At 46.3% G+C, this 25841-nt stretch overlaps 1 long non-coding RNA gene across 3 annotated transcripts; it reads left to right on the top strand.

Annotated features, from left to right (window-relative positions):
- The first annotated feature begins 2001 nt into the window (after positions 1 to 2001).
- Positions 2002 to 20872, top strand: LOC104595360 (uncharacterized). Of its 3 annotated transcripts, none has more exons than XR_734868.3 (6): positions 2002 to 2503; positions 2612 to 2695; positions 3828 to 4000; positions 6664 to 6985; positions 19762 to 20090; positions 20690 to 20872. It is a non-coding gene; the product is annotated as an uncharacterized LOC104595360 (long non-coding RNA). The 3 variants fall into 3 exon arrangements; XR_734867.3 differs by having other exon boundaries at positions 2003 to 2503; positions 3831 to 4000; XR_734866.3 differs by lacking the exon at positions 3828 to 4000 and having other exon boundaries at positions 2005 to 2503.
- The last annotated feature ends 4969 nt before the right edge of the window (positions 20873 to 25841 follow it).

The raw sequence follows: 25841 nt of genomic DNA, 5'->3' as shown, positions 1-25841 counted from the left end.
TCTAGTTTCGCCTATCTGTCTCTAAAGTCCAAGGCAATACTGAAATTTTGGTCCGGTTCAAGGTTTCAAGAAAACCCACACTGCATATACCTTAGGTCTCATCCTAGCAACTGAGACAACCCACTCCAACCAACTTGGCGGTACATCAATGTCAAACTTGATAGGATAAATCTCCCTAGATTCATCCAATGACTATGAGGATTCTAAACTAACACAAGTCTCATATGTGTCAAGTTTAAATGTATTACACAGAAACACATCACAATAACATGAATCAAATATGTATTTTACTCATTTACAATAAATGTAATAATGTACATCATGCTGATTGAAGCTAAGGGCATACACTATCTAACATTCACAAGTCTACAATGCACTCAAGGGGTTAAATCTATTAGGCTTTGTAGATGGAACTAACATATGCCCTCCTAAGCATATTACAAGGTTGATTGATGAAAAGAGGCTGTATTGGGACAAGTTGTTGGCTCCACCACATCAATTGCACTTTGGAGAGCACTACAACGATTCTATGCATCGAAATCACATATGAGAGTAATGCAGCTACGCTTTGAACTTCAAAATCTTAGAAAATGTACACTCAACATGTTTGATTATCTTCAAAAAGAAAATTTACTTATTGATAAAAGGTCAAAGTATTTGTAGGGAGGGTCTTTTTAAGACCGCTGCCTCAATTGAATTCAAAAAATAGCGCGGCGGTCTAAGAGAATAGACACAACGGTTTTAAAAATAAACTGGATTTGAACCGGTATAATCTACAATGAATTGGTCTTCGTAGCTAGGGGTGAGCAAACAGTTTATTCTGTTTAAAACCAAACTGAAAAAACCGAATTTTTAAAAATCGAATTATGAAATGTGGTAACTGAATCAAAACCGAATTTAGGTTAAACCGAACAAACCAAACCGAATTTATTTTTCGGTTAATTCGGTTTTTTCGATTAAAACTGAAAATTACAAAATCCGACAGAAGGTTGCAAAACGAGAAGAAGAAAAAGAAAAAAAATAAACAATAATAAATATTACATAACCGAGAGTAAGAGACTTCGACAACCGACTTGCTGCTCGCCGTCGCCGTTGCTGGAGTATGAGACTATGAGGTTGTTGCTTCGGAGTTCGAGAAGAGAGAACTGGGAAAGTGGTAAGATAGTCAGAAGCCAGACCAAACACAGACAGAACACAACACAGACTTGGAGAGGAAGACTCTTAGCACAACATAGAACTGGGAAAGTGGGAAGACAGTCGACTCACTGCTCACTGTCGCCGTCGTTGTAGTATGAAGTTGTTGCTTCAGAAAGAGGAAACTGAGGAGTGGGAAGACAATCAGATGCCAGTCGCCTGTCGCCAGACACAGAGATTTGGAGAGGAAGACTTACGCTCATCGAAAAACATTTTCTCACCCCTAATTTTAATGGTTTTCCATTGCTCTTCTGGGAACCTCCTTCGGGAGTAAACGCAGAAACCTTTTTCGGGTATGCAATTGTTGCTTTCGCCTTTCAGTGCTCGTAACTAGTGAGAGAGAAGATAAAATAAAGGGACAAAGAATCCAGCAGGATGCTGAGTGTACTAATGGCTTTTCTCTTTGATGGGACCGAATTTTTTGTAGAGCAACTATACAGGTGCATCATGCCATCATCGTTCATCCCCTATTGAAACTTGAAATATCAATTAAAGATGTATTGACGGAAAGGACCCTTAGGGTAGCTCACTTCAGTTCCCCACCCAATTTCTTTAGTCACACGCCTTCAATGCCTCTCAAGTCTCAATGGTTTTGGCGGGCCTAAACAAAAAAGTTTTAGTATAATTACTAATATATCCATATAATATCGGTTATTTCGATTAACTGAAATGCAAAATACTCCAACCGAATATTAAAGAACTGAAATTAAAAAACGAAACCGAACTGAATATCCGAACAAACCGAACCGAATGCACCGAAACCGAAATTTCGGTTCGGTTTAAACCGAACTATGCTCACCCCAATTCGTAGCCTAATGAAAAACCCTTCGAAAACTAGAGCATCATTCTTCCTGCTTCTCTCCGATCAATATCTGTTTGCGGCCATGGCGAACCCCGGCGAGGAGAGTTTTGCCTTAACCTAGGCCCTCCTTCCTCTTAATGTGCGCACCTATTCAGGTCAGCAAATCCTCTGCTTCTGCTCTGTTGCCCTAAATTTGTTCCAGTGGAATTTCCAGTAGAAAAACCTTCTCCATCGACGCACTTTTATGGTTTCTCACTCCGCTTCTCATTGCTCTGAGGGCAATGAGCCCAAGGCTGCGGAGAAAGAGGACCTACAGTACCCTTTTCTCTGGGAAAGACTGGTAATGGATTGTTACTGGGAGAATCAGAAAATCCTATAGTTACTTCTGGAGACTCTCTTCTGGTTAACCAGCGGGAATCTAGTGAATCACATTGGAAGGAGCGGTTCCTCCCCTACAAACATTCTTGAGGAATTGTGACCATTCGTGTCAGGAGGAGTACATCCAGAGTAAGTGTTCTTTGAATTTATGTAAACCACTTAAGATTTTATCGTTTTTCTCTCACAAGTTTTTTAATTCTTGTCTTAACTAATCTCTCTGTTTCTGTTACTTATTAGTGCTACGGTCATTACCCCCTGTTGGCCGTAGCAGACATGCAGTTGAACTGGAGAAAAGTGCAACCCATCTGTCACTAGAGGAAGGTATAGACTCTGCACTTCTTAATGTTCTTCCTAATAAATTATCAAAAATCTAGTAGCGCAAACAATGTAAGTGTGCTCAGGAAGAGCAAGTGATTCAGAAGTTGTTGAAATATAATGGGGTGGATTTGGAATAATAATTGATTGATATTCATTTAGTGTCTATTTGGAACATTCTGAGCATTTGAGTTGAGTTTCTACCAGAAAGATGTTGGGACTACTATATTTATATCTGGCTAATATGTTTATTTTTGTCATTGTTTTAAATGATGAAAATGTTATTGCAAAGTTTCAGAACAAAAATTACCAAAGAAGTGTCAAAACGTAGGTATGGACTGTGGAGTATTTGTACCTAAGGCTCTGTTTGGGAAGAATGCAAATACAAATATGTTAAGTGCAAATACATGAACCTTGCGTGTTTGTATTTGCACTTGTCCCAAATGGAGCTTAAGGCTCAGTTTGGAAGGAGCACAAATACAAATATGTACAGTGCAAATACATACAAAATACAAGGTTTTGTACTCTACATATTTGTATTGGTACTCCTTCCACACTGAGCCTAAAGTTCTAAAATTAGGGTAATTACATATGAGAGTATTGCAAATGAATGATTGCTTTTATTCTGTCTATATTTGCTGGAGGAGCACATGTTTTTGAGGGTATATTGCATGTCATCATCAAAAAGAGCAGCGTCCACATCAACGTTATCAAGCATTGGTTTTGACAATTCTTGTGGTTCTTCTCTGGTTAGTAGTATCAGATGCTAATTAACCAATAGAAAAAAGAGTACCAGATGCCAATTTCTAGATGGTTTGTATTCACAAGTACATATGCTACATCCACACCTCAAAACTCTAAAATATGTCCACATATATTTAGGAATCGAGACCTACTTTTTTTGGGTTGCTTTTAGGAGATTTTGTAAGGTTGCATTTCTGCATCTTGTCTCAACCCAATTTTGATTATTTTCCATAAATACACCACCCAGCATATTTATTGTTAAATTAGATATATTGGCAATTTGTTGCTCATAAATTTGTATTTCTTCAGTTCTATTACAGACATAAATGGTAGAAAATTAACACCTAGAAGAACCCAATATGTTTTAATTTCTTCATTTGTTTTTCCTCTTAAGTAGGGAAGGAGGTACATTGGATGACAGTTCTGAATGTCTTGGGCAAGTCTGTGACAAAGAGTAATGCATTGTTGTCACCTCAACAACCCAACTAGTGAAAGGATAAGAGAATAAAAATTCTTAACATATACTGCTTCATCCATGGCCATGAAGGCATTCCCAATTATCTGCAGGTAGAAATTCAAACTAAATTAGTGCTAAAAGCTTTTGAAACTGTATTATATCCTTCCATGAGTTTTAGTAAAGAATCATTTGAGAAACCTGGAGGCTCTGAACTCCTTAACTGTGATTTCTTTCAGATTCCAATATGTGGTTATTGGTTTGTGTCACGGTCTTCTATTATGAGCTGAAATTCTTAGTGCTGGATGTTAGTCACTTGCATAAGTGATCAAATTTGACTACCTGCTTCATTTAACTTGATAGCCAGATTTGGATCAGACTGTTTGGATAGGGAAGGTAATTTGCACTTAGCTCAGGTTACTGGGAGGTGGAGTTGACCTTCACACATATATGTGCGTGTTTTTTGTTTTCTCTACCTTCAAAGCTTCCAAAATCAAATTATTCATTAGTACCTCTTCCACCCCACTTATCCAAAAAATGGCCCAAGCAATAAACTCTTGAAAGTCAGCATACCCAATTTACTTTGAATTCTCTGATCCCCCGATCTTTGTTTTCTCACTACAAGAAAAATGACTTTTAGCGGCAGTCAGGTCATCAAAACTGCCGCTAAAAGAACTGTTGCTAGACATTCTAGCGGCAGTTTTCGTGGCTGCCGGTATAAATACTAAGCTGCCGCTAAAAGTTGTTTTTAGCGGCAGTCGTGACTGCCGCTAAAGGTTGTTTTAGCGGCAGCCGTGACTGCCGCTAAAAACCAAGTTTGGCTGCCGCTATAAATTTGCAGCGTGCTTTTTAGTGGCAGTGAAACTTCTCTTCAAATTACCTGTTTTCTATATATGATTCATTTGCGGCGTGGTTTTTTTTCCAAATAACCTATTTTATATTTAATTTTCTTCAAATTACCTGTTTTCTATATATATTCATTTAAACCGAAATAAAATATAAAAGATGAAAAAACATCAATTACAATAAAATTAAAAAAACCATTTTCCATTCAAACTATTTGAATCACAAATACATCTTAATTTCAATTTGATAATTTCTTGGTTTGTACAAGAATTCAGTAGGGTCTGAACCAAAGAGTTTGTGACTGCTACACATTCCACTCTTTTGCTTTTGGCAGCCCGGATTTGATCTGCAAGTGAAACTTTTCTTCGCATTTTCTCTCTTCTTATAAACTCAAGATCCATATATTCTTATGAGGGATAGAAAGTCTAATGTACTCCTGGCTGCCTAATGCCATCTTCCTGAATTTCTTCATGTCTTCATTGTACTGCATTGTGTCATAGTCTGAGCTCCCATAGGAACTGTAGACTTCTATGCCCAGGTCTGATGCCTTTGTTCAGATCGGCCAGAGAGACTTCTCCTTTCAATGCCCGAACAATCTGCTTAGTTTAAAACCATTGTAATTGGTTAGAATTAGAGAAGGGGAGTATGGCATTAAAGCTGAGAGTTGTTCTTTGAAGAGAAAGTCCAAAACCTTGGGAAACAGGGCTTTTGTGAATGAGAATAATATGTATGCTGCAATCAAGAGGGCCTCCCATCCAATGAATGATGTTTCGACCAAGTCATCCCTGCCAGGAATCCCATCTATAAAGCAGTCAAAGCCTGACCAACAGAAAAATATAGTGAATCAGAAAGGAAAAATAAATAAATAAACATTGAGATGTTATATGCCTTTGGTGGTACATGTATTCAGATTTTTTGAGTAATGAAGTTAATAGTTCCACTCACTACAGGTTACACACTGAATAGTGCTAATTCTTTCCCATTACAGGGGATCAATACAGGTGGTTGGAGGGAGACTTAGCTAATGTTAATAGATCGGTAACTCCATGGCTTGTAGCTACTTGGCACCAACCTTGGTATAACTCATACCAAGCTCATTACAGAGAAGTAGAGTGTATGAGGGTGGAGATGGAAGAATTACTATATTCTTATGGTGTTGACATAGTATAACGCTCTTTTATTTCTGTACTTAGATTCTTCTTAATCATAACCAATGAGCCTAGAAATGTTTGAGGCTTTATCCTCAATGCAAGGTGCAGGGAAAGCACATTGAACTCCCACTGGGAAGGATAACATTCTTACGAGGCATGCCTAAGGCCTACTACTCACCTGATATGTACACTTTTTTGAACTTCCAAGTTAAGCCACAAGGATCTTGAAAATGCTGATAAACCTAATGGAAAAATACAAAAAAAAAACCTGAATGAGATGAAAAATCATTGATATCTTGTTCTTTTTACTCAATTCTTAACTCCAACCTAGCCCAATAAAACACAATAAGGACAATATGAGCACACACGTGAAGACAAACTTGCTATTAAAGCATGCTTGTTAGACATTTCTTATTAGTGTACTACTGAGGCTTTAGGTTAGTGGAAGGACTTAGATATACCTTAATGTTTCTCTACCTACTGTAAACAATCTTGTAACCTGCAGAAGAGTAAGTTCCACAAATTTATAGGTAGTAAGTGTACTCAGATGAATCATTTTGTAGTGTTGATTTCTGGTGTAGTAGCTGTTGTAGATGCTATAAAGGGATGGCTCCCCTGCTTGCAAGCCAGATCTAAAGATATGCTGTTTATAATCATATTTATGGTCCAGTATTATAGTGAATATAGTAATGCCATACTATCAGTATTTCTGTAAATTGATAATGCATTAACATACACGAGTTGTTTTACACTTTTACTAATTTGGATGGAATATGCAGGTTCATGCATATGAGAGGTCAAATCGAGTTTATAATTACTTGTTGGATCCTTGTGGTCCTGTTCATATCACGATTGGAGATGGGGGAAATCGAGAGAAAATGGCAATCAAACATGCTGATGCACCTAGTGACTGCCCTGCAGATTAATTGAGTACGCCAGATGAATATATGGGTAGCTTCTGTGCTACTAATTTTATGTCAGGTTCAGCAGCAGGAAAATTCTGCTGGGACTGACAACCTGATTTCAGTGCATACAGGGAAAGCAGCTTTGGCCATGGGATCCTTGAGGTACCAAAGCAGCTTTGGGCATGGGATCCTTGAGGTACCCTCTCTCTCACTATCAGTATACAAACATATGAAGGTTACTGCATGCTATATTTAGACCAGAAAATAATAAATGGTGGTTCTGAAACAACCAAATTCCATGGTGCTTTTACATGTGAAAAGATTGTGCTCCAACGTGATTTAATTGGTACCACCTCTAGGAAGGGCATTGCTCCAAAATCAGACACAATATAATGTTTTAAAGCAGTAAACCGACAGCTATCAGGGGTCTTGGGAGGAGTGGATTGATTATGCACCTAACATTTGGCATTCTTTCACACCATGTGGATGAGACAGCCTTGAATCCATGCTCTTTAGGCTTTTCAGCCAAAGATTTTATCATTACGCCAACATAACAACAATTAGAAAAAATGGCCAGCATAAGCAGAAAATATTGCACTAGTAATATGAGCACAAATCCAGTGAAGAAATCAGTGAATAAGTCTGGAAGGAGCATGGAGTTGTAAAAACCTTTCCAACTAGAAAATCGGACAAGATTCCATTGCCACCAAGTAACTCTCTTCCAAGAGAAACAGTCCCCCTTGCTCTCAACATAATCCATGCCTAAATATTCAAAAACAAGCCATTGCTTGGTATTGCAATCAGTAATACCTCCAAATACATTGCCTTGGGGTAACAACTTTACCTTTCCTAAACTGGCATGGCTGGGTGTCATCTTTCCCTTCTCATACAACTTGCACAGGCGCCAGCCAATCTGTAATGATGAAGGAAGATTTGGCCCGACCTCGTGATCACTCAACACGTGGCAAAGGCAACAACTCGGCACAACAGCGCCCCAAGGCGCTGTTCCGAAAGGAGGAACCAGTAGTCCGAACTCCCTGCAAGGATCCCGATCTCCCCGCAAGGAGCCCGAGCTCTCCCTTAGGCCCCGAGCCTTACAAACACAAAGGGCAACAACTTGAATTGGCCTGCCCCATGGCAGTTCGGGACACACCTCTGTCCGAACTCGAGACTTCACCTTGCTCACCACTCCAGCACTTCGCCTCTAGGACGCCAAACTGAACAATCGTACCACGCCTGACACCGAGGAAGTCCGTACCCAGGGGCAGCACACCTGATTGACTTGGGATCTGACGCTTGATAGCCGCACTTCGACAGCCACTTGCCACCGCCATCTCCAGTTGCAGAGACAGCTCCGACAAAGAGAGCAGCGGCGGTTCTGTCCCAGCAGAAGTGATGACACCCGAACTGGCAGGAGCTTAGGAATGAGTGCGCGAGGTGGTTATAAAAGGCCCCCTACCCCCCAAGAACAAGGTATGTGAACTTTGCGCCATCTGGTTTTATCTTGCCTTCGAAAGAATACTAACTTGAGCTTCGGAGCAATCTCGTCGGGTTCCTCCCCGGAGTCTCATCTTCTTCGTTTTAGGCTCCCTGTTGCCCAGTCAGAGGCAAGGTCGTTGATAGCTAAGACCAGCTGGATTGCGCACCATCAATTGGCGCCGTCTATGGGAAACGCTTCTAAAAGTCTCCCTCTAAAACTCTCATAACCTCTTCTTCTTCCAAAAACCCCAACACTCATGGCTTTTTCCAGCAATGCCGGACGTGGCACAGAGACGAACACCACCGGGGAACAACTCCAAGTCCCCGTGGTGTGCATCGGACAGTTCACCATTCCCCTTCCGGTGGATGGGATCCCCAGCTTGAGTGCGCCACAAACAGTGGCGCCCGTAAACCTTCCTGCCATGAACATCCCTCTTCCACTCCTTATCAAAACAACTTTTGCTGAACCAACTGCTGTCCCCCTAGCAACCCACTAGAACCAGTTTGATGACCTGATGCAATGCATGCGGGCAATGCAAGCCCAAATGCAACAATTCCAGCAGCATCAACTCCAGCAGCACCAAGTACTACACCACCTCTCTCAACACCACTATCAGTAGCAGTTCCCCCAACTACCCCTGAACCAGTCACTCCTTCCACCTCGGCACCCCGCCTCGAAGCCGGTTAAGGCCTCCCCTCAGGGTGGACGCCCTCACCGAGGAGAAGCCTCCCAACTCCAGAACCCCCCTAACAGCCATGCCTCATCCCCAGGCCGAAGGGAAAGGAAGATCACCCCTGTCTCGCAGCTCGCAGGCGGGTCGGGAACCTCGCCCGCAAAGTCAGCACCTCGGCACTCCAAGCCTGAGTTCCCGCTCACAGAGAACCGGTTCAACGCCCTAGCAGCAGACTACCAACATTCTGGGCCCATCGAACTCAGCAACACAGAGGTCAGCAGCGCCAGTACCAGGCCCACTCAACAACGAAGGTGTCGGCGAAGTTGCCGAACTGCCACTCGTGTCCTACCCGAGCTCAGAGGTAAGGAAGAGACGAGCTCGGACGAGGTAAAAGCTACCCCAATTCTCTCAGTTCCTTCCCCCTCGCATCAGAACTCCTGGCAGTCCCCATGCCCAGAGACTTCAAGCTCCCACCTTTGGACAAGTATGAAGGGTCCTTTGACCCCAACGACCACGTCGATGCTTTCCAGTCCCAAATGCACCTCGCTAGGGCCAGTGAATCATGCATGTGCGTGGCCTTCACCACCATCTTCAGGGGGGTGGCCCGCACCTGGTACAGGAACCTAGCCCCAGGGTCAATAAGAAGCTGGACCCAGTTCATGCAGGTCTTCACTGCACACTTTGTTACCAGCAAGCGGTGCCCCAGAACTGAGGAAAGCATCTTCGGAGTAGTCCAGAGAGAAGGAGAATCCATCCGGGGCTACATCAAGCGGTTCAATGAAGCATGCTTGCAGATACCGCGATTAGACCCCGCGGTACAGCTCACGGCGGCCAAGAGAGGAGTAACGCACAAGGAGTTTAAATGGCACATGGTAGCCAGCCAGCCCGCGACCGTGGCCGAATTCCTCAATCTCGCAGACAAGTTCATGAGAACAGAGGAAGAGATCAACCAAAGGACCGAAGGCGGGGTCGAGAAAAGGAAAAGAGAAGGTGAGCCCTCCAACCCAGGTGACAAGAAACCCGACCCGGGAGGCGAAGCCGAGCCAGCCGTCCCGAGCTCCCTTAGCAGTTCGGACGGATTATACACCGTTAAACACGAGGCAGACCGAGATCTTGATGACAATCAAAGACGCCTCATACGTTAAGTGGCCACCTCGCCTAAAGGGGAATCCAAACGAGAGAAATAAAAATCTGTACTGTAGTTTTCATAGAGATCACGGTCATAGTACCGAACAATGTAATAACCTCCGGGACGAGATAGAGGGATTCATTCGTCGCGGATACTTGAGAAATTTTGTACAGCATAATAATAATAATAATAACAATAAGGCAGGTCGACAAGGGGAGCACGGAAAGGACGCCCCCGAATTCAGCAGCAGACTAGCCGAAGCATTGCAACGACAGCCTCCGGAAGAGAGGCCAATTCGGGGAACCATCCATGTGATAGTGGGAGGTTCGGTGGTAGCAGGGTGTACTTCGGCAGCAGCCCGGACGTCAGTTCGCGAGGCAGCCCGAGAAGAACAGAACCCTCCAAAGAGGCCGAAGACAGAAGAACCGATCTTCACGGAAGACGATGCGCGAGGTGTCCACTACCCCCACAATGACGCGCTCGTCATGAAACTAAGGATCAACGACTTCGAAGTCGGGAGCGTACATGTGGATTCAGGTAGTTCGGCGGACATCCTCTTCAAGTTGGCATTTGACCAGCTACAGTTGCGGAGAAGCGAGCTGAAGCCCGCAAACACTCCTCTGGTGGGCTTCAGCGGAGAGGAAGTCAGGCCCCTCGGGAAGATAACAGTACCTGTGGAAGTCGGCACATGGCCTTGTGCAGACTCAACCACGATTTCCTGGTGGTCGCGACCCCCTCCCCATACAATGCCATAATAGGGCGGCGAATTACGCATATTCTGCGGGCAGTGGTCTCCACCTACTAACTGGCAATGAAGTTCCCTACAGACTTCGGTGTGGGGGTAGTGTGGGGCGACCAGCTTGAGTCCCGCAAGTGTTATGTTGCCGCCCTGAAGGGAAAAACCAAGGCGGCCGACGACCTCGAGCTGGAGCGGCCTACTGAGCAGGGCGAGGAATGAGCTTCGCCCACAGAGGAAACAGTCGCAATCCCGACCTCGGCTACGGATCCGGCTCGAACGCTATAGATCGGTGCTTCTGTCAAGGAGCCTCTACGAACTGAACTGGTGAGTTTCTTACTTCAAAATTTAGATATTTTTGCATGGTCCGCAACCGATATGCCCGGTATTGACTATGGCCTTATAACTCACAAACTTAACACTGACCCTGTAGTCAGACCCATTAGACAGAAGAAACGCAACTTAGCCCCAGAGCGCTGGAGAGCGGTCGACGAGGAGGTCGAAAAGCTCCTCGCAGCAGACTTCATATGGGAAGTTCATTACCGAGGTAGGTAGCCAACCCGGTACTGGTAAAAAAAGCAAACCGCAAACGGCAAGTGGCGCATGTGCGTCGACTACACCGACCTGAACCGAGCTTGCCCAAAAGACTGTTTCCCCCTCCCCAGAATTGACCGCCTAGTGGACGCAACCTCGGGACACGAGTTGCTAAGCTTCTTGGACGCCTACTCAGGCTACAACCAAATCAGGATGGACCAGTCCGATGAGGAAAAAAACTTCATAACCGAGTTCGGCCTGTACTGCTACAAGGTCATGCCCTTCGGACTGAAGAATGCTGGGGCGACCTTCCAGAGACTTGTAAATAAGCTGTTTCGGCCCTTAATTGGCACGGAAATAGAATGTTATGTAGATGACATGGTCGTCAAGACGCAGTTTTCACAGGAATTAATAAAAGACTTAGATTCAGTCTTCCAAATTTTGCGTCAATTTAGCATGAAACTGAACTCAAACAAATGTGTCTTCAGTGTCACCTCGGGTAAGTTCCTAGGGTACATTGTCAACCGGCACGGTATTGAGGCCAACTCGGACAAGATAAAGGCCATCCTAGATATGAGACCACCCCAAAAAGTAAAAGAGGTTCAGAGGTTAAACGACCGCATAGCCGTTCTAAGCCACTTCATGTCCAAATCGGCAGACCGCTGTCTGCCTTTCTTTAAGGCAATCAAAGGCAAAGGGTTCGAATGGACCCGAGACTACCAGCTCGCATTCAACGAGCTAAAGAGCTACCTCGCCACTGTGCCAACCTTAGCCAGGCCCGAGGAAGGCAAGGTCTTAGATGTGTACCTCTCGGCAAGCGATGAGGTGGTCAGTTCGGTACTAATAAAAGTAGATCGGATCCAGCGGCCCGTCTATTATGTTAGTAAAATTCTGCAGGGAGCAGAGATGAGATACCCACAGATAGAAAAACTAGCATATGCACTGGTAATCGCAGCTCGAAAACTCCGCCCATATTTCCAGGCTCACACTGTCATGGTCTTGACCGACAAACCTCTGAGGCGAGTCTTATTCAAGCCCGAGGTTTCCGGTCGGCTAACGAAGTTGGCCATCGAGCTCAGCGAGTACGACCTCCAGTATAAGCCACGAACTGCTATTAAGGCCCAAGCCTTAGCAGATTTTATCGCCAAGTGCACGTTTAGCCTCGAAGTCCCTGGGCCGGTCGAGCCCGAGATCCCCAGTTCGGGTGAGCCCGGAGCTCCCAAGCCAATAGAGTCTGAACCCCGTGAAGTAGCAGCCAGTGTGGCATCTCTCCTGGTTAGGCCAAACGCGAACTGGGATGAGGAGCCCTGGATCCTTCACGTAGATGGCAACTCGAACCAGTAGGGCAGTGGGGTTGGAATAGTACTACGCGGCCCGAGTGGCACGAAATTGGAATACACACTACGCTTTGAGTTCGCGGCATCCAACAACGAGGCGGAGTACGAGGCACTGATAGCCGGACTGAACCTAGCGCACAAGGTAAGAGCAAAGCACGTAGTCATCTGCAGTGATTCCTAGCTCGTGGTCAACCAGGTTACGGGCGAATACGAAGCACGCGAGCTCACTATGATTGCATACTTGGCAAAAGTAAAGGAGGTTCTGCTCAACTTCCAGTCACACTTCATCAAGCAAATCTCGAGGTCAGAGAACACTGACGTCGATGCTCTGTCTCGGTTAGCCAGCACGAGTCACAACATCATGAGAACTGTGTACATAGAGGACTTACCTCGGCCTAGCATTCTCGGTGGGGCAGAGGAGGTCGCTCCCATCCTTGAAGCAGAGCCGAGCTAGATCAACCCACTCGCGAGCTTCTTGCTAGATGGAATCCTCCCTGTGGACCACAATGCAGCCAAGAGGGTGTAGCGCTAGGCAGCCAAATACGTCATAATAGATGAACGGTTGTACCGACGGTCCTACACGCTCCCCTACCTGCGTTGCTTGCGACCTGCCGAAGCCGAGCTCGTACTCCGTGACACTCGTGGTCTGTGCGGCGGACACCTGGGGGCAGAGCCCTCACCCAAAAGGCACTTCGATAAGGATACTACTGGCCAATGGTGAAGGCAGAGGATGTCGAGCTCGTCAGAAAATGCGACAAGTGTCAGAAGCATGCCAATATCCACCATCAGCCTGTTGCCGACCTCAAGTACCTCACCAGTCCATGTCGCTTTGCGCAATGGGGGATCGACCTTCTGGGGCTATTCCCGCCAGCAACAAGTGGGAGAAAGTTCCTAGTGGTGACAGTAGATTACTTCACAAAGTGGATAGAAGCTGAACCTCTGGCAACAGTTACAGCCCGAAACATACAAAACTTCTTTTGGAAGAACATAGTATGTCGCTTCGGGTTACCTCAGGTACTGATCTCCGACAACAGCAAGCAGTTCGAGGATATCAAGTTCCAAGAATGGTGCCAAGATATGGGAATTCGTCAGATCTTCACATCGGTCGCACACCCGCAGGCAAATGGTCAGACAGAAGTAATGAATAGAGCCATCCTCCGCGGACTGAAAGCACGACTAGACCAAGCTAAAGGGTTGTGGGCGGACGAGCTACCAAGTGTTCTATGGGCTCACCGAACTACAGAAAAAACCACCACGGGAGAGACCTCTTTTAACCTCACCTACGGCACTGAAGCGGTAATCCCGGCGGAAATCGAAATACCTACACTGCGACTAGAAGCGTATGACGATCAGACAAACGGAGATGAGTTATGTACCAACCTCGACCTACTGGATGAGGTAAGAGACCTCGCGCACATCCGGACAACGGCCTACCAGCAAAAAGTAGCTCGGTACTACAATGCCAGAGTAAAGAAGCGGAGCTTCCGCGTCGGCGACCTGGTTCTCCGTAAGATCATGGTACCTGAACCCGGCGTGGGCAAACTTGGACCAAATTATGAAGGGCCTTACAGAGTAAAGAAAGCGCTCGGGGGGGCATACGAGCTCAAAACCTTAGAGGGCAAACAAGTACCCCGAGTGTGGAACATCGTCAACTTAAGGCGATACTACCTATAGACCACCAAGCGAAGTGGACAAAATCGCTACCAGAGCCCAAGGGCTAGGGTGCCGAGCTAACGAAGGAACCTCGGCATAGGCAAGCAAAGAAAAGTGCCAGCCAAAGGCAAAGCGGAGACAACGAACTAATAGGGACATCGACATCTCAAAGACCAAGTATTAACACCAAAACAGGCCGTGCGAGTGCAGTAACCCGGTCAAGAAACAGATCGGGCATATGGTCAGTTCGACAAATACGGTCAGTTCGGGAGAAAGAACAACCAACACTTAACCAAAAGAAAAGTCATTCCATTTCAAAATAAGAGTACATTTCGAACAAAAAAAAAATTTTTTTCACAGGATTGGAGCTACTTCTTCATTATCAGAAGGCACTTCAATGATACTCGAAGGTCCCGCCTCGCCCTCGGTATCTGACTCATCATCAGCAGCAGCAGCATTGGCCATCTCCTGAGTTATGCGCAAAGTGTATATGGCACTGATATCGAGCTCAGGGTATGTATTCAGGATCATCCACCGGCTTAGTTTAAAACCCCTTCTGTACGATTTCACCATCAGGTTGTCAAAGCTCGGCGAGGCGATGTACTCATCGACGACCTTCTTCTTGGCATCTTCAATGCCTTGAGAAAAGATCTGCGTCCTCTCCCTAATGTCCTCCTAAAGGTACTCGACCTAATGCTGCAAATCCAGCCTCAAGTTCGCCATGTTCTTTACTACGACTCCCATGGCCTCGGCATCTCTCTGAGACCTCGCCTGCCTGGTCTGTGCAACGCGAGCAACCGCCTCAGCAGCGCGAGCAGCCGCCTCAGCAGCGCAAGCAGCCGCCTCAGCAACTTGGGATGTCGTCTCGGCAGCACGGAGAGCCTCTTCGGTAGCTCGCGCTTGCCTCGAGCTCCTTTCCACTTGGGCCGCCAAGGCATGGATAGAAGAATTCACCTACCAAAAGGGAAGAACAAGCGATCAAAAGAACGACAGCAAGAAGAATGAAAGCAAAGAGCTCGACAAGAAATCTGACTTTACCACCATGGCATGAGTGACAGCGCGACAAGCCACCTGGTTCAAAGGAAGATCGGTCCATGCCGCAACCTCCTCGAGGAAAATGGCCTCCCTACTCTTCTGAAGAGCGTGGTTTGGCGACAACACGCTCCTGAATTCCCCTTGGGCTCCCGAGCCTGAGGGCCCAACTCACGTATAAGCAGACCCAGAGTAAGCGGGAGCCCTAGAGTAAGCGGGAGCCCCCGTGTAAGTAGTCTCGGCATAAGGGGCTCCTGCCGCTTCTTGCATTGGAGGAGCCATCTCTGGCTCCCTGGGCGGATCCTTTGGCGGGTAGCCTGGTATCTCGGGGCAGCTCGACACGAGTTCTTTTGGCGACTCGCTTCCTCCTCTTCATGCCGTGAAACAGGCGCCCACCACGAGTCCCTTCTAAGTCCATCACACCTGCAAAAAGAGTTCGGCATCAGAAAAGACAAAAGAACAAAGCAAAATAAAAAAACCTCTAAGGAACCTACCCGAGCTCAGGCCGGTCGCAATGAGCTTGGCCTCCGTCAGATACTGATGGCATTTTAGCCCAAGCCGTGCCCATTGCCGGAGGCCCTTCACCGTCTCTTTATTAAGCGTAACATCGGAGTCAGGGGCGGCCATCCCCCACCCGGTCTGAAATGGCCACCCCAATACACTTCGCACCCCGAAGTAGTCCCGCTTCCACGCCGGGACCTTGTTGGGAAGTTCATGTAAAAGCTTAAAACTCGGGTGAGGAGACAGGTAATACGCCCGCCTGCGCCTGGGAAGGGGACCCGCTTGCTTCTTAAGCATTAAAATGGAAGAGAAGATCTCCAAGTCTAAAGGAAAGCCCTGTTCGCAAAATAGGGAAATTGTCCCCACCAAGTTCCGAATGGAGTTCAGGTGAAGCTGGCCGACCGCAACGCCGAAGTGGTTCAAGACCTCGACAAGGAGGGGGTGGAAAGGCAGTCGCAGCCCCGCAGCGAGCTGCTCTCGGAATATCACGATCTCTTCCGGACCGTGTTCCCAAGGAAAGCTACTCGAATGTATGAAATAGGCGTATTCCCCAGGCAAGTTGTAATAGGTAATAAGGGATTGGAGCCCCTCAGGCGTCATGGTCGAGGGACCAAACTTGTCTAACGTTCGACCTCGACGAAAGGAGGACGCCAAACTACCCGAGGCAACTCTGCCTACGGGTTCGAACTCTTCCTCGAGTTCTACCTTAGGTTCACTAGGACTGTTGGAGGATGCAGCTCGGTTCGTAGAACCCACATCCGACCCCCTTGAAGAACTGTCTAAGCTATCCGAGCTAGACATTAGGAGAATAAGGATCACGGGAAAGTACTCACCTGGAAAGAAGCAAACGGACTACGGGAATGTGAACGCGAGCTAGAAGCTTGGACGCGAACTGAAACTGGGACGCGAGCTCAAGAAGCAAAACGCTGAATAATGACCAACTGGGGTCCCCCACTTTTTATACCCATAGTGACCAAGAACCAACGGCTCAGATGAAAGCCAATCCGACGGCCCGCAGACGCACTGACCGCACGTCTTCGGAGACCGAGACGTGATTGGCGCACGTCTTTCTGAAACTGACAGAACGCCGGCGCACGTCTTTCTGAAACTGACAGAACGCCAGCGCAAGTCTCCTCGCATTAAAGGCCGCAGTGGCGCGCTTTTTCCAAAATTGAAAAGACCCGCTATCACGTCTCCCAGCGGCGCGCTTTTTTGAAATTTGAAATAAGCGCGCGCCGCTGTGTCTGTCAGCATTTTTAGACAGATTGACGCGTTTCCTGTCTTTTTGGCGCCCGAGGAAACCCGGAAAAATCCTGACAAGCACGCACTTCGCGTTATCAGTCAAAACCAGTTCGAAGTACGGGACAAATCCACCCGCCACCTCGCAAACCCCCCGCGCCAGGGCAAGTCCCTTAGCGCGAGGAGTGGGGGGCATTTGATGAAGGAAGATTTGGTCCGACTTCGTGATCACTCAACACGTGGCAAAGGCAACAGCTCGGCACAACAACGCCCCAAGGCACTGTTCCGAAAGGAGGAACCAGCAGTCCGAACTCTTTGCAAGGAGCTCGATCTCCCCGCAAGGAGCCCGAGCTCTCCCTTAGGCCCCGAGCCTTACAAACACAAAGGGCAACAACCCGAACTGGCCTGCCCCGTGGCAGTTCTTGACACACCTCTGTCCGAACTCGAGACTTCACCTTGCTCACCACTCCAGCACTTCGCCTCTAGGACGCCAAACTGAACAACCGTACCACGCCTGACACCAAGGAAGTCCGTACCCAGGGGCGGCGCACCTGACTGACTTGGGATCTGACGCTTGACAGCCGCACTTCGACAGCCACCTGCCACCGCCACCTGCCACCGCCATCTCCAGTTGCAGAGACGGCTCCGACAAAGAGAGCAGCGGTGGTTCTGTCCCAGCAGAGGTGATGACACTCGTACTGGCAGGAGCTTAGGAATGAGTGCGCGAGGTGGTTATAAAAGGCCCCCTACCCCCCAAGAACAAGGTATGTGAACTTTGCGCCATCTGGTTTTATCTTGCCTTCGAAAGAATACTAACTTGAGCTTCGGAGCAATCTCGCCGGGTTCCTCCCCGAAGACTCCTCATCTTCTCCGTTTCAGGCTCCCTGTAGCCCCAGTCAGAGGCAAGGTCGTTGACAGCTAAGACCAGCCGGATTGCGCACCATCAAGTAACATTGCTTGAACATTACCCAACATGCGAACAAGTTTCTCTTGGTTAAGTTGGAATGCTGCCAATGGAACTCCAAATTGTTTCGTTTCTTTCAAATACCTAATTTTCAGTCTCTTACATGTTAGCAAGACATCTTTGAAACAAAGCATCAAAATATAGCAAGGAACTGCTAGAAAATCATAACATGTAGTACCTGTGGCATCCATCATAGACCCCCATTGAAATGCCAATTGGTTGCCAGGCAACCATAACCCTTGAAACAGCAAGAACCTGTTTTCACTTTCTGGTGGTTAGGAGGAACTAAATTCAGGGGAAATTTAGGAATAAAAAGAACAATATATAATAATGTTAGACATGCAGTGAAAATAATATTCAAAGTGATAGGCAAATCACTTATTCACCTGGACCTCAACCCACAGCTGGATAAAAAAACTGCTTTAACTCTATCACAATTGGAATAAGATTCAGGTACTGAAACTCTTTAGTTGGCTTGATTTTATCATCATTAGAAAGTTTATTTCATTTTCTATCTAGCAAGCCCTAGATTTGCTAATTCACGGTTTCAGCCTTATATTAAGTTATGGCCAATTTACAGCCAACCAACAAGGTATGGCATGAATTACTATATTGGGGATATTTGAATTGCTTTAACATCCTATTAGTTTCAGGACTTTTCGTGTGTCTTTAGTTAAACCATATAATTACAGAAAAACTATGACCATAATCACTACTTCTTTTGAGATCCTTATTGCCTGTAAATTTTATTGCATTGAAATTTCAGAAAATCTTAGGGGATCCTGTCTCAATTTCTCCATGAATCAGATTTATAGAACTTACAAGGAAAAAGAAAGGAGATGATTTTTAGTGTATATTTCTTTTTGATAAAAACTGAAACTCCACCAATCCATAAAAGCAAAACTCCACCATACTCATTCTTAACACCCCCAAGACATCATATTCATACTCCACATCCAGACCCCCTGTAATTATTGTCAAAGTCCCCCTCAACTCTTTCAACCAAATATTACCCACTTCCAAAGACAAAAATAGCACTTAAAGCATGCCAACAGAATCCACTGCCCTCATCTCTTTTTTCTTTATTTTTTTCTTTTTGTTGACAATAGAAATTCATTAAGATAGATAAAACCAGTACATAACTAGAACAGATTAAATATATTCATCTGATGGCCTTTATTCAACTGGGACCAGCATTGGGTAATGGCCTTTATTCAACTGATGAAACTGTGGATGAACAGATTAATATATATTCATCTGAATATTCTACAGCCATGTAAATAATGAGATAAAAATGCAGAAAATTATGAAACAGGAAAAAGGTTTCAATTATATGGCCCTACATGGAACAAAATAGGTAGCAGGATTTATGTGGACAAAATAGAGAATTGAAACCAATTCTTTCATGATGTGATGATGTGCTTAGAATCACTAATAAGGAGCTTGACAGAATCAAACTTTACAAGGTCCTTTGGACTACATGAATGGTTCCAAGGATGAGAAGGCCATATACAAGAACTTCATTCAGCAAAATTTAATAAAAACTGCCATCTGTTTTTGCTGTAAATGGTGTTTTAACTGAAAAGGTGAAGAGGATGTTTAGTACACAAATATGCTCACTTTTTTTTTCTCGTTTACAGACTCGCAGCATTATTTATTTCTCAACACTGATTATGGACACTGTGTTGTACAAGTTTTTCCAGGGAAAGTTGATAGAAGGCAATCGTGGAAGAAATGTGCAGCTCATGTTTATATCAGTTGTCTCATCCGGGCATACCAGAATGCAGAGAAAAGTGTCTAAGTTTCCTGTTCTTCCTGATCAATTGAAAGTAAAAGAAGAAACGAGGTCAGGTGGAGTGAGAAATGATTTGAGTGGAGCTACTACTTCCTCCAGCAACACATACAGTTATGCTGCCGGGAAAAGTCTGAATGAAGCTTTAATTGGTATTCAACCAGACAAGATGCTTCAGCAAATCAGCAACAAACTTCTGTAGCAACTGGAATTCTCAGTTCACAGAAGCTGGTATGATCATATTCATTACCTACTAATGCCTTTCTCATACCTTTTATTCTGATGCTTGTGAATTGTGATTAGCCCAACGTTTTTTTTTTGGTTTTGGCAGAATTGTGATTTTCTGTCATTGTCAGCCGGCTACAGTGGTTTGGAAAGCAACAGCAATAACAACAAAAATAAAAGCAAAAATACCAATAATAATAGTAATAATAATCCAATAAGAAATGGCTTGGAATCCCCCACGCCATTCTCAAAATACAGTTGGAAGGGATAAATTGGACATGAACCTAATATCTAGTATTATAGCATGAAATGACCACTCTCAAACTCAAACTGACATTCTCACATTTAACAACTAATAATTTACCAACCAAGCAAGGCCCGGTTCTTTTTTTATAAAATTGTAGGAAGTGTTCAAAATGAGTCATCTCCCATTAAATTAAGATTACATACATATTGTTGCCATTATTTTAATTTTAATTTTAATTTTTTTTGTAGTAATAGTGAATAAGGAATATATTGAATATTCATTTTCCTTTATTAGTCCTCTATCTTTATAGTTAAAATACTTGAATATAATTCTAATATTTATATGTTTTGATTTGCAGGTTCAATCAATATGTTAAGTGGATTCGCATTGGAAGATGTGCTGAATTATTAGAGAATTTGATTATTTTTTGAAGTTCTTGTACTATTTATATGTCAATTGGATATTGTATTTGAACAATGTCTTTTAGATATTTTAATATATAATCTTTGAATTAATAGATTTCATTTTAAATTGATTTTTGTCAAATTGGTTTTGTTGTATTAAACAGGTATGAAAATAAAAAATTTCAGGTACCACAAAAATGATGTAATTAAGCGGGTATATATGCTTTTTTTTTTTGAAAAAAATAGGTATATGCCGGAGGCCGTGTCTGCTAGCTTAGCTATCAACATGACCAGAAAAAGGTTAGAATTAATCTAGTATAATAAAAAATGAAAAAAAAAAATCTAAGCCGGCGGTCATGAAACTGCCGGTTTAGCCACAAACAACATATAAGGCGGCGGTCATTTAGCATATAAGCCGACGGTTTCGACCGCCACCTGAGAAAATGAGGGAGTTTGATAGAAATCTAAGGCAGCGGTCTTTTGGTATCTAAGCCGGCAGTTTAAACCGTTGCTTGATTAATGCTAAGCCAGCAACTCAGTGTGACCACTGCTTTAGAGCAATTTGAACTGGCCACCTAAGGTGGCGGTCTTTTGCATCTAAGTCGGCGGTCTTGACCTAAGCAGGCAGAGGTTTAGGGGGCGGACTGGAGACCGCTGCCGTAGATCAAAGCCGGCGGTGCCGACTTAGACCGTTTTTTTTGTAGTGTATTTCTGATCATGATTTGAATTTGAGAATATTAATGGGCTTAGGCCTAGACTATGAGGCTTTTGTGACCTCCATTAGCCCCCGATTTGATGAGTTCTCTGTTGAAGAATTAGAAGGGATGTTAGTGAACCATGAACTCTGCTTGGAGTATTATAAAACCGGCTTTGATTCCATTGCATTTACTACAAATATGGCTACAAGAGGTTAGTAGTGCATGTACAAGCAATAAAAATCAATAATCTCGTGAAGATAAACTAGACTATTCATCCCAACACAAAAGATAGGGCAATGGTGGCCAACCATAGTGACAAAATAACAACTAAGAATCCATTAGACCTTGCCAGATTTACAAGAAGAAAAACCATATGGCTGTAAACTATTGTTACATTACAAGTATGAGAAGAATAAAAATAATAACAACAAAGCTGCCTATGCTACCTCCTCATCCCCTTTAGTGAGTGATTCTCTATGGTATCTAGATTCCAGTGCCATAAATCACATTATTAAATTCAGAATATTGCATGTACTGATGTAACCGTTTCTGGTCACGTACCAATTTTTGTGATGTATCGATTTTTTTTTGGCTAAGTACCTCGTTATTTGACCTGGTAGTGAAGTGCCTTGGTGATGAGCTACTTGGTGGCGAACTCCCTAGTGGAGAACTGCCTGGTGGCGAGCTCCCTGGTGGAGAACTACATGGTGACGAGCTACTTGGTGGCGAACTCCCTGGTGGAGAACTACCTGGTGGCGAGCTCCCTGGTGGAGAACTACTTGGTGGCGAACTCCCTGGTGGAGAATTGCCTGGTGGAGAGCTGCCTGGTGACGAGCTCCCTGTGAGGTGGCGAGCTGCTTAGTGGCGAGTTGCTTGGTGACGAGCTCCCTGGTGGAGAGCTACTTGGTGGCGAACTCCCTGGTGGAGAACTGCCTGGTGGAGAGCTGCCTGGTGACGAGCTCCCTGTGAGGTGGCAAGCTGCCTAGTGGCAAGCTACTTGGAGACGAGCTCCCTGGTGGCGAACTCCCTGGTGGCGAGCTCCCTACTAGGTGGGCTATGACTCAGAGAATGGTGGAGCTCACTGGTGCAGCGCAACCCGACTACCCTCTGCATGAGGTGATCTTCTTTCCTTTGTAGGCAGTGGGAGCTGAGGGACCTGCGAGAACTTCCATCTTTTCCTCCTCTTTGTAAGCGGCGGGAGCTGAGGGACCTGCGAGAACTGAATCAGAGGACCCGGGGGTATTTTCCCGGCGGGGACTCTCCGACGCTTAAGTTAGCACTCTAATTGTAGAGAACTTTGAAGATGATATTGGAGAAATGAGAGAGCTAGAGAGCAGGGATTACCTCAATTTTTTCCATTCTCTCCCTCCCCTTTGGGGGATGAGGTCTTTATATACTGGAGTCCTCGCGGGTTAGGTGGGTGAAAAGCCCTCAAACGGAAAGACTCGTCACATCTCGTCAGAACCGGGGTACGGTGGTGAACTCCTCGAGGTTGTCAGGCTGGCGCTTGTGTCAGGCAGCCAGGTCGGCACCTGTGTCAGTCGACGGGTCGGTGTCTAGGCCAGGTTGTCAGGAAGGAGATCTTCTTGCGATACGCCAAACTACTCTTTTGTATCGAGTTACCCTACAAGTGGCGAGCTGCCCGGGGGAGCTATGCCGAGCTACTTGTGGTGAGCTCTGCCGAGCTGTCTGGCTCCTTGGTGAGCTCTTTGGTGAGCTACCGAGCTCCTTGGCGAGCTCCTTGGTGAGCTACCGAGCTCGTGGGGTATGCATGCCGAGTTTTTCGGTGGGCGTCTTATGGGCGGATAGGTCGGCCAGGTCGGATCATGTGCCAGGCTGATCAAGGTCGGCCAGGTCGCGCAGGTCGCGCCAAGCAGCGGGCAGGCCGCGCTAGGCAGCGCGCAGGCCGCCCGTAGGCTGCGTGCAGGTCCCCCCAGGCCGCGCCAGGCCGGCCAGACCGGTGCCCGGGTGGGACACCAACTTGGTAAGTTGTTGCCTGGGTGTTTGCCTAGTTGTCACGAGGTGCCACGTGTCGCAATTTCACTGGAGGGCCAAACCTGCCCTCATTATTTTCCCCCCACTCCCGAGATGAGAGTAACTCAGCGAAGGGAGTAGATATCTTTTGGCCCGTAAGTCGACGAGCTAGTAAGTGTTGATCCAATTCCTTAGCCTTTGGGAGCTGCTTGTATGTGGCGAGCTGCCAGTAAGGTGAGGAGGTCTCTACCAGTTCAGTAGTGTAGCCCTTAGGCTCTAGGAGCAACTTATAGTTCACTTTTAATGATTTTGCTCATGCTGAGGAAGCGACTGGGTATTTAGCAATAGTGTGGCCCATAGGCTTTGGGAGTGACTCGTAGTCTACTCTTTTTTGACTTTGCCCGTGCCGGAGAGGCGATTGGGTCTTCAGCTGTAATGTGGCCTGTAGGTTTTGCCTGTGAGGTGCCGAACTAACCAGGCACTGAGCTACCAGTGAGGTGTCGAGCTACCTGCAAGGTGCTGAGTTGACCAGGTGCCGAGCTGACCAGGTGCTGAGCTACTTGTAAGGTGCCAAGTTGACCAGGTGTTGAGCTACTTGCAAGGTGCCGAGATGACCAGGTGCCGAACTACCTGTAAGGTGCCGAGCTGACCAGGTGCTGAGCTACCTGCAAGGTGCCAAGCTGACCAGGTGCCGAGCTACTTGTGAGGTGCCAAGCTGACCAGGTGTCGAGCTATGATTGCGCTGCATCAGCTTCGTAATGCCGGTCACCCACTCCTACAATAAGCTACTAGGAGCTCGACCTTCGAGGGCAGCACTACTAACTTTAGGTCGCCAGCTCACACGGGAGCGTTGGAAGGCTCGACCAGTAAGGAAGCCTATGTAGTCTGTTGGCCGCCAGCTCCCGCGGAAGCCACGAAGAGCTCATCTTTGTAGGGGGGACCTTGCGGAGAGGACTGATGAGGCTTTATCTGAATTGAAAGTAAGGTTGGTAGAGCTACTTAGTCTGTTAGCTCCCTGCATAGTCTTTGAGTTCATAAAAAATGTAAACTATAAAGCGATAGCTTCAATTTCTAAAAAGTGAGGACTTAGCTTTGGTAAGATGAGAACTTAGCTTTTGTAGGATGAGAACTTAGCTTTTTGTAGCGTGATCTCACAGACGGAGCCAATTGATGTAACCGTTTTTGGTCACGTACCAATTTTTGTGATGTATCGATTTTTTTTTGGCTAAGTACCTTGTTATTTGACCTGGTGGTGAAGTGCCTTGGTGATGAGCTACTTGGTGGCGAACTCCCTGGTCGAGAACTGCCTAGTGGCGAGCTCCCTGGTGGAGAACTACATGGTGACAAGCTACTTGGTGGTGAACTCCCTGGTGGAGAACTGCCTGGTGGCGAGCTCCCTGGTGGAGAACTACTTGGTGGCGAACTCCCTGGTGGAGAACTACCTGGTGGAGAGCAGCCTGGTGACGAGCTCCCTGTGAGGTGGCGAGTTGCTTAGTGGCGAGCTCCCTGGTGGAGAGCTACTTGGTGGCAAACTCCCTAGTGGAGAACTGCCTGGTGGAGAGCTACCTGGTGACGAGCTCCCTGTGAGGTGGCAAGCTGCTTGGAGATGTGCTCCCTGGTGGAAAACTCCCTAGTGGCGAGCTCCCTACTAGGCGGCCTGTGACTCAGAGAATGGTGGAGCTCCCTGGTGTAGCGCAACCCAACTGCCCTCTGCATGAGGTGATCTTCTTTCCTTTGTAGGCAGTGGGAGCTGAGGGACCTGTGAGAACTTCCATCTTTTCCTCCTCTTTGTAGGCGGCAGGAGCTGAGGGACCTACGAGAACTGAATCAGAGGACCCGGGGGTATTTTCCCGGCAGGGACTCTCCGACGCTTAAGTTAGCACTCTGATTGTAGAGAGCTTTGAAGATGATATTGGAGAAATGAGAGAGCTAGAGAGCAGGGATTACCTCCATTTTTTCCATTCTCTCCCTCCCCTTTGGGAGGTGAGGTCTTTATATACTGGAGTCCTCGCGGATTAGGTGGGTGAAAAGCCCTCAAACGGTAAGACTCGTCACATCCCGTCAGAACCGGGATACGGTGGTGAACTCCTTGAGGTTGTCAGGCTGGCGCTTGTGTCAGGCGGCCAGGTCGGCACCTGGGCCAGGTTGTCAGGTCGGCGCCTGTGTCAGTCGGCGGGTCGGTGTCTAGGCCAGGTTGTCAGGCAAGAGATCTTCCTGCGATACGCCAAACTACTCTTTTGTACCGAGCTACCCTACAAGTGGCGAGCTGCCCGGGGGAGCTATGCCGAGATGCTTGTGGCGAGCTCTGCCGAGCTGTCTGGCTCCTTGGTTAGCTCTTTGGTGAGCTACCGAGCTCCTTGGCGAGCTCCTTGGTGAGCTACCGAGCTCCTTGGCGAGCTACCGAGCTCGTGGGGTATGCATGCCAAGTTTATCG

Source organism: Nelumbo nucifera, chromosome 2 (genome assembly GCF_055504915.1).
Source record: "Nelumbo nucifera cultivar China Antique chromosome 2, China Antique-T2T, whole genome shotgun sequence".
Classification (NCBI taxonomy): domain Eukaryota; kingdom Viridiplantae; phylum Streptophyta; class Magnoliopsida; order Proteales; family Nelumbonaceae; genus Nelumbo; species Nelumbo nucifera.
The sequence above is the reverse complement of the archived record's forward strand: the minus strand, read 5'-3'. Positions and strand labels throughout refer to the sequence as shown.